Below are 8,493 nucleotides of genomic sequence, written 5' to 3' on the forward strand. Positions count from 1 at the left end.
TATACACTGGCATGACTATAGACTAGAGAGAGACAGACAGGAGGGGTTATACACTGGCATGACTATAGACTAGAGAGAGACAGGAGGGGTTATACACTGGCATGACTATAGACTAGAGAGAGACAGACAGGAGGGGTTATACACTGGCATGACTATAGACTAGAGAGACAGACAGGAGGGGTTATACACTGGCATGACTATAGACTAGAGAGAGACAGACAGGAGGGGTTATACACTGGCATGACTATAGACTAGAGAGACAGACAGGAGGGGTTATACACTGGCATGACTATAGACTAGAGAGACAGACAGGAGGGGTTATACACTGGCATGACTATAGACTAGAGAGAGACAGACAGGAGGGGTTATACACTGGCATGACTATAGACTAGAGACAGACAGACAGGAGGGGTTATACACTGGCATGACTATAGACAGACAGGAGGGGTTATACACTGGCATGACTATAGACTAGAGAGAGACAGACAGGAGGAGTTATACACTGGCATGACTATAGACTAGAGAGAGACAGACAGGAGGGGTTATACACTGGCATGACTATAGACTAGAGACAGACAGGAGGGGTTATACACTGGCATGACTATAGACTAGACAGACAGACAGGAGGGGTTATACACTGGCATGACTATAGACTAGAGAGAGACAGACAGGAGGGGTTATACACTGGCATGACTATAGACTAGAGACAGACAGGAGGGGTTATACACTGGCATGACTATAGACTAGAGAGAGACAGACAGGAGGGGTTATACACTGGCATGACTATAGACTAGAGAGAGACAGGAGGGGTTATACACTGGCATGACTATAGACTAGAGAGAGACAGACAGGAGGGGTTATACACTGGCATGACTATAGACTAGAGACAGACAGGAGGGGTTATACACTGGCATGACTATAGACTAGAGAGACAGACAGGAGGGGTTATACACTGGCATAACTATAGACTAGAGACAGACAGGAGGGGTTATACACTGGCATGACTATAGACTAGAGAGAGACAGACAGGAGGGGTTATACACTGGCATGACTATAGACTAGAGAGACAGACAGGAGGGGTTATACACTGGCATGACTATAGACTAGAGAGAGACAGACAGGAGGGGTTATACACTGGCATGACTATAGACTAGAGAGAGACAGACAGGAGGGGTTATACACTGGCATGACTATAGACTAGAGAGAGACAGACAGGAGGGGTTATACACTGGCATGACTATAGACTAGAGAGAGACAGACAGGAGGGGTTATACACTGGCATGACTATAGACTAGAGAGACAGACAGGAGGGGTTATACACTGGCATGACTATAGACTAGAGACAGACAGGAGGGGTTATACACTGGCATGACTATAGACTAGAGAGAGACAGACAGGAGGAGTTATACACTGGCATGACTATAGACTAGAGAGAGACAGACAGGAGGGGTTATACACTGGCATGACTATAGACTAGAGACAGACAGGAGGGGTTATACACTGGCATGACTATAGACTAGAGAGAGACAGACAGGAGGGGTTATACACTGGCATGACTATAGACTAGAGAGAGACAGACAGGAGGGGTTATACACTGGCATGACTATAGACTAGAGAGAGACAGACAGGAGGGGTTATACACTGGCATGACTATAGACTAGAGGGACAGACAGGAGGGGTTATACACTGGCATGACTATAGACTAGAGGGACAGACAGGAGGGGTTATACACTGGCATGACTATAGACTAGAGAGACAGACAGGAGGGGTTATACACTGGCATGACTATAGACTAGAGAGAGACAGACAGGAGGGGTTATACACTGGCATGACTATAGACTAGAGAGGTTATACACTGGCATGACTATAGACTAGAGAGACAGACAGGAGGGGTTATACACTGGCATGACTATAGACTAGAGAGACAGACAGGAGGGGTTATACACTGGCATGACTATAGACTAGAGAGAGACAGACAGGAGGGGTTATACACTGGCACGACTATAGACTAGAGACAGACAGGAGGGGTTATACACTGGCATGACTATAGACTAGAGAGACAGACAGGAGGGGTTATACACTGGCATGACTATAGACTAGAGAGAGACAGACAGGAGGGGTTATACACTGGCATGACTATAGACTAGAGAGAGACAGACAGGAGGGGTTATACACTGGCATGACTATAGACTAGAGACAGACAGACAGGAGGGGTTATACACTGGCATGACTATAGACTAGAGAGAGACAGACAGGAGGGGTTATACACTGGCATGACTATAGACTAGAGAGACAGACAGGAGGGGTTATACACTGGCATGACTATAGACTAGAGACAGACAGGAGGGGTTATACACTGGCATGACTATAGACTAGAGAGACAGACAGGAGGGGTTATACACTGGCATGACTATAGACTAGAGACAGACAGGAGGGGTTATACACTGGCATGACTATAGACTAGAGGACAGACAGGAGGGGTTATACACTGGCATGACTATAGACTAGAGAGACAGACAGGAGGGGTTATACACTGGCATGACTATAGACTAGAGAGAGACAGACAGGAGGGGTTATACACTGGCATGACTATAGACTAGAGAGACAGACAGGAGGGGTTATACACTGGCATGACTATAGACTAGAGAGAGACAGACAGGAGGGGTTATACACTGGCATGACTATAGACTAGAGAGACAGACAGGAGGGGTTATACACTGGCATGACTATAGACTAGAGAGACAGACAGGAGGGGTTATACACTGGCATGACTATAGACTAGAGAGAGACAGACAGGAGGGGTTATACACTGGCATGACTATAGACTAGAGAGACAGACAGGAGGGGTTATACACTGGCATGACTATAGACTAGAGAGAGACAGACAGGAGGGGTTATACACTGGCATGACAATAGACTAGAGAGAGACAGACAGGAGGAGTTATACACTGGCATGACTATAGACTAGAGAGAGACAGACAGGAGGGGTTATACACTGGCATGACTATAGACTAGAGAGACAGACAGGAGGGGTTATACACTGGCATGACTATAGACTAGAGAGAGACAGACAGGAGGGGTTATACACTGGCATGACTATAGACTAGAGAGAGACAGACAGGAGGGGTTATACACTGGCATGACTATAGACTAGAGAGAGACAGACAGGAGGGGTTATACACTGGCATGACTATAGACTAGAGAGACAGACAGGAGGGGTTATACACTGGCATGACTATAGACTAGAGAGAGACAGACAGGAGGGGTTATACACTGGCATGACTATAGACTAGAGACAGACAGGAGGGGTTATACACTGGCATGACTATAGACTAGAGACAGACAGGAGGGGTTATACACTGGCATGACTATAGACTAGAGAGACAGACAGGAGGGGTTATACACTGGCATGACTGTAGACTAGAGAGAGACAGGAGGGGTTATACACTGGCATGACTATAGACTAGAGACAGACAGGAGGGGTTATACACTGGCATGACTATAGACTAGAGAGACAGACAGGAGGGGTTATACACTGGCATGACTATAGACTAGAGAGACAGACAGGAGGGGTTATACACTGGCATGACTATAGACTAGAGAGACAGACAGGAGGGGTTATACACTGGCATGACTATAGACTAGAGAGAGACAGACAGGAGGGGTTATACACTGGCATGACTATAGACTAGAGAGACAGACAGGAGGGGTTATACACTGGCATGACTATAGACTAGAGAGAGACAGACAGGAGGGGTTATACACTGGCATGACTATAGACTAGAGAGAGACAGACAGGAGGGGTTATACACTGGCATGACTATAGACTAGAGAGACAGACAGGAGGGGTTATACACTGGCATGACTATAGACTAGAGACAGACAGGAGGGGTTATACACTGGCATGACTATAGACTAGAGACAGACAGACAGGAGGGGTTATACACTGGCATGACTATAGACTAGAGAGAGACAGACAGGAGGGGTTATACACTGGCATGACTATAGACTAGAGAGACAGACAGGAGGGGTTATACACTGGCATGACTATAGACTAGAGAGAGACAGACAGGAGGGGTTATACACTGGCATGACAATAGACTAGAGAGAGACAGTCAGGAGGGGTTATACACTGGCATGACTATAGACTAGAGAGAGACAGACAGGAGGGGTTATACACTGGCATGACTATAGACTAGAGAGACAGACAGGAGGGGTTATACACTGGCATGACTATAGACTAGAGAGAGACAGACAGGAGGGGTTATACACTGGCATGACTATAGACTAGAGAGAGACAGACAGGAGGGGTTATACACTGGCATGACTATAGACTAGAGAGAGACAGACAGGAGGGGTTATACACTGGCATGACTATAGACTAGAGAGACAGACAGGAGGGGTTATACACTGGCATGACTATAGACTAGAGAGCAGACAGACAGGAGGGGTTATACACTGGCATGACTATAGACTAGAGGGACAGACAGGAGGGGTTATACACTGGCATGACTATAGACTAGAGAGCAGACAGGAGGGGTTATACACTGGCATGACTATAGACTAGAGAGACAGACAGGAGGGGTTATACACTGGCATGACTATAGACTAGAGAGACAGACAGGAGGGGTTATACACTGGCATGACTATAGACTAGAGAGACAGACAGGAGGGGTTATACACTGGCATGACTATAGACTAGAGAGAGACAGACAGGAGGGGTTATACACTGGCATGACTATAGACTAGAGAGAGACAGACAGGAGGGGTTATACACTGGCATGACTATAGACTAGAGAGACAGACAGGAGGGGTTATACACTGGCATGACTATAGACTAGAGAGAGACAGACAGGAGGGGTTATACACTGGCATGACTATAGACTAGAGAGACAGACAGGAGGGGTTATACACTGGCATGACTATAGACTAGAGAGAGACAGACAGGAGGGGTTATACACTGGCATGACTATAGACTAGAGAGGACAGACAGGAGGGGTTATACACTGGCATGACTATAGACTAGAGAGAGACAGACAGGAGGGGTTATACACTGGCATGACTATAGACTAGAGACAGACAGGAGGGGTTATACACTGGCATGACTATAGACTAGAGAGAGACAGACAGGAGGGGTTATACACTGGCATGACTATAGACTAGAGAAGACAGACAGGAGGGGTTATACACTGGCATGACTATAGACTAGAGAGACAGACAGGAGGGGTTATACACTGGCATGACTATAGACTAGAGAGACAGACAGGAGGGGTTATACACTGGCATGACTATAGACTAGAGAGACAGACAGGAGGGGTTATACACTGGCATGACTATAGACTAGAGACAGACAGACAGGTGGGGTTATACACTGGCATGACTATAGACTAGAGACAGACAGGAGGGGTTATACACTGGCATGACTATAGACTAGAGAGACAGACAGGAGGGGTTATACACTGGCATGACTATAGACTAGAGACAGACAGGAGGGGTTATACACTGGCATGACTGTAGACTAGAGAGACAGACAGGAGGGGTTATACACTGGCATGACTATAGACTAGAGACAGACAGGAGGGGTTATACACTGGCATGACTATAGACTAGAGACAAGAGACAGACAGGAGGGGTTATACACTGGCATGACTATAGACTAGAGAGACAGACAGGAGGGGTTATACACTGGCATGACTATAGACTAGAGAGAGACAGACAGGAGGGGTTATACACTGGCATGACTATAGACTAGAGACAGACAGGAGGGGTTATACACTGGCATGACTATAGACTAGAGACAGACAGACAGGAGGGGTTATACACTGGCATGACTATAGACTAGAGAGAGACAGACAGGAGGGGTTATATACTGGCATGACTATAGACTAGAGAGACAGACAGGAGGGGTTATACACTGGCATGACTATAGACTAGAGAGAGACAGACAGGAGGGGTTATACACTGGCATGACAATAGACTAGAGAGAGACAGTCAGGAGGAGTTATACACTGGCATGACTATAGACTAGAGAGAGACAGACAGGAGGGGTTATACACTGGCATGACTATAGACTAGAGAGACAGACAGGAGGGGTTATACACTGGCATGACTATAGACTAGAGAGAGACAGACAGGAGGGGTTATACACTGGCATGACTATAGACTGGAGAGACAGACAGGAGGGGTTATACACTGGCATGACTATAGACTAGAGAGAGACAGACAGGAGGGGTTATACACTGGCATGACTATAGACTAGAGAGAGACAGGAGGGGTTATACACTGGCATGACTATAGACTAGAGAGACAGACAGACAGGAGGGGTTATACACTGGCATGACTATAGACTAGAGACAGACAGGAGGGGTTATACACTGGCATGACTATAGACTAGAGAGACAGACAGGAGGGGTTATACACTGGCATGACTATAGACTAGAGAGACAGACAGGAGGGGTTATACACTGGCATGACTGTAGACTAGAGAGAGACAGGAGGGGTTATACACTGGCATGACTATAGACTAGAGACAGACAGGAGGGGTTATACACTGGCATGACTATAGACTAGAGAGACAGACAGGAGGGGTTATACACTGGCATGACCATAGACTAGAGACAGACAGGAGGGGTTATACACTGGCATGACTGTAGACTAGAGAGACAGACAGGAGGGGTTATGCACTGGCATGACTATAGACTAGAGACAGACAGGAGGGGTTATACACTGGCATGACTATAGACTAGAGACAGACAGGAGGGGTTATACACTGGCATGACTATAGAGACAGACAGGAGGGGTTATACACTGGCATGACTATAGACTAGAGAGACAGACAGGAGGGGTTATACACTGGCATGACTATAGACTAGAGAGAGACAGACAGGAGGGGTTATACACTGGCATGTCTATAGAGACAGACAGGAGGGGTTATACACTGGCATGACTATAGACTAGAGAGACAGACAGGAGGGGTTATACACTGGCATGACTATAGACTAGAGACAGACAGGAGGGGTTATACACTGGCATGACTATAGACTAGAGACAGACAGGAGGGGTTATACACTGGCATGACTATAGACTAGAGACAGACAGACAGGAGGGGTTATACACTGGCATGACTATAGACTAGAGAGAGACAGACAGGAGGGGTTATATACTGGCATGACTATAGACTAGAGAGACAGACAGGAGGGGTTATACACTGGCATGACTATAGACTAGAGAGAGACAGACAGGAGGGGTTATACACTGGCATGACAATAGACTAGAGAGAGACAGTCAGGAGGGGTTATACACTGGCATGACTATAGACTAGAGAGAGACAGACAGGAGGGGTTATACACTGGCATGACTATAGACTAGAGAGACAGACAGGAGGGGTTATACACTGGCATGACTATAGACTAGAGAGAGACAGACAGGAGGGGGTATACACTGGCATGACTATAGACTAGAGAGAGACAGACAGGAGGGGTTATACACTGGCATGACTATAGACTAGAGAGAGACAGACAGGAGGGGTTATACACTGGCATGACTATAGACTAGAGAGAGACAGGAGGGGTTATACACTGGCATGACTATAGACTAGAGAGCAGACAGACAGGAGGGGTTATACACTGGCATGACTATAGACTAGAGACAGACAGGAGGGGTTATACACTGGCATGACTATAGACTAGAGAGAGACAGGAGGGGTTATACACTGGCATGACTATAGACTAGAGAGACAGACAGGAGGGGTTATACACTGGCATGACTGTAGACTAGAGAGAGACAGGAGGGGTTATACACTGGCATGACTATAGACTAGAGACAGACAGGAGGGGTTATACACTGGCATGACTATAGACTAGAGAGACAGACAGGAGGGGTTATACACTGGCATAACTATAGACTAGAGACAGACAGGAGGGGTTATACACTGGCATGACTATAGACTAGAGAGAGACAGACAGGAGGGGTTATACACTGGCATGACTATAGACTAGAGAGACAGACAGGAGGGGTTATACACTGGCATGACTATAGACTAGAGAGAGACAGACAGGAGGGGTTATACACTGGCATGACTATAGACTAGAGAGACAGACAGGAGGGGTTATACACTGGCATGACTATAGACTAGAGAGAGACAGACAGGAGGGGTTATACACTGGCATGACTATAGACTAGAGAGAGACAGACAGGAGGGGTTATACACTGGCATGACTATAGACTAGAGAGAGACAGACAGGAGGGGTTATACACTGGCATGACTATAGACTAGAGACAGACAGGAGGGGTTATACACTGGCATGACTATAGACTAGAGAGAGACAGACAGGAGGGGTTATACACTGGCATGACTATAGACTAGAGAGACAGACAGGAGGGGTTATACACTGGCATGACTATAGACTAGAGAGACAGACAGGAGGGGTTATACACTGGCATAACTATAGACTAGAGACAGACAGGAGGGGTTATACACTGGCATGACTATAG

This window comes from Salmo salar, chromosome 12, assembly GCF_965601325.2.
Source record: "Salmo salar chromosome 12, fSalSal1, whole genome shotgun sequence".
Lineage (NCBI taxonomy): Eukaryota > Metazoa > Chordata > Actinopteri > Salmoniformes > Salmonidae > Salmo > Salmo salar.